The 1,828-nt window shown below is 43.1% G+C and overlaps 1 pseudogene; it reads left to right on the top strand.

The window, feature by feature from the left end:
- Positions 1 to 285: 285 nt before the first annotated feature.
- Positions 286 to 1,568, top strand: LOC101274153 (calponin-3-like; annotated as a pseudogene).
- The last annotated feature ends 260 nt before the right edge of the window (positions 1,569 to 1,828 follow it).

The following is a 1,828-nucleotide window of genomic DNA, read 5'->3' as shown; positions in this document are numbered from 1 at the left end:
GAACAAGACAAGAACACCCACTCTTGCCATGTTTATTCAGGATAGTATTGGAGAGTTCCTGCGGGACTCCGGAGCCGACCGGGAGGCTCTGCGGGACCTCGTCCGACTGGGTAGCCGAGGCACCGCCTGCACCACGCCGCCGCGTCCAGGCGATTCATGCGCCGCCCAGGAGAGCGAGCTCGGATCATCTTGTGGTGCGGCCACGCCTCGGGGCCAGGAGCAGGGAAGCCGAGCACGAGAAACCCCCGGACCAGAAATCAGCCTCTTCCTGCCGACCGAATCATCATGACCCACTTCAACAAGGGCCCTTCCTATGGGCTCAAGATTGCTTCCAAGTATGATCATCAAGCAGCAGAAGATCTTCGCAATAGATAGAAGAGGTGACCGGCATGAGCATTGGCACCAACTTTCAGCTGGGCTTAAAAGATGGCATAATCCTCTGCAAACTCATAAACAAGCTATAGCCGGGCTCAGTGAAAAGGTCAATGAGTCCTCATTAAACTGGCCTCAGTTGGAGAATATTGGCAACTTTATCAAAGCTATTCAGGCTTATGGTATGAAGCCACATGACATATTTGAAGCAAATGATCTTTTTGAGAATGGAAACATGACCCAGGTTCAGACTACGGTGGTGGCCCTAGCAGGTCTGGCTAAAACAAAAGGATTCCATACAACCATTGACATTAGAGTTAAGTATGCAGAAAAACAAACAAGACGTTTTGATGAAGGAAAATTAAAAGCTGGCCAAAGTGTAATTTGTTTGCATATGGGAATCAACAAATGCGCCAGCCAAGCAGGTATGACAGCATATGGGACTAGGAGGCATCTTTATGATCCCAAAATGCAAACTGACAAACCTTTTGATCAGACCACGATTAGTCTGCAGATGGGCACCAACAAAGGAGACAGCCAGGCGGGGATGTTAGCACCGGGTACCCAAAGAGACATCTACGATCAGAAGCTAACATTACAACCCGTGGACAACTCGACAATTTCTCTACAGATGGGTACCAACAAAGTCGCTTCCCAGAAAGGAATGAGTGTGTATGGGCTTGGGCAGCAACTATATGATCCCAAATACTGTGCTGCTCCCACAGAACCTGTCATTCACAATGGAAGCCAAGGAACTGGAACAAATGGGTCAAAAATCAGTGATAATGATTATCAGGCAGAATACCCAGATGAATGTCATGATGAGTACCAAGATGACCAAGTACCCCAGAGATTACCAATATAGAGACCAAGGCATTGATTATTAGATTCACAGAGGAGCTCAGTATTTAGCCCGTTGTTTTTATTCAGTGAGAACCAAGCTAGCCTTGAGTAATTTTTACCTTGTCTTCCTAAAACACTATTATGCTTATTGTACCTAAAGGAAATACTGCCTTACATACATTCCTTTTTCCTTTTTCTTCTTCTTCCCTAAATAGTTGCCTTTTAGTGCTGTAACAGTTAAATCCTACAGCATAACCAATAACTCGCATATGAAGTAAAAAGGAATATGGTGAAAGGGGAGTACTCTTGCACAGTCAATTCTTTTATTAAAGATCTATGCATTTTTACAATCCTCTAATTTAATTGGTATTTTCAAACAATAGTAAGCATTTTTTTTTTTTACAGTTTAGTATTGGTTTCTACATGGAAGACTAAACTCATGCTTATAGCTAAATGTGGTCTTTGCCAACTAAATTTAAGATGCAGCATTTTAGAAATTTATATATCAATGTGTTTACAGTATTGTTTGCTAATTTTTAAATAAAGTCCTGATCAGTGTGCCTTTGTGATTATATGTGTACTCATTCTTACCTAAGCCGACAAGATCTTTTCC

The sequence above is a fragment of the Orcinus orca genome, chromosome 8 (assembly GCF_937001465.1).
Source record: "Orcinus orca chromosome 8, mOrcOrc1.1, whole genome shotgun sequence".
Classification (NCBI taxonomy): domain Eukaryota; kingdom Metazoa; phylum Chordata; class Mammalia; order Artiodactyla; family Delphinidae; genus Orcinus; species Orcinus orca.
The sequence above is the reverse complement of the archived record's forward strand: the minus strand, read 5'-3'. Positions and strand labels throughout refer to the sequence as shown.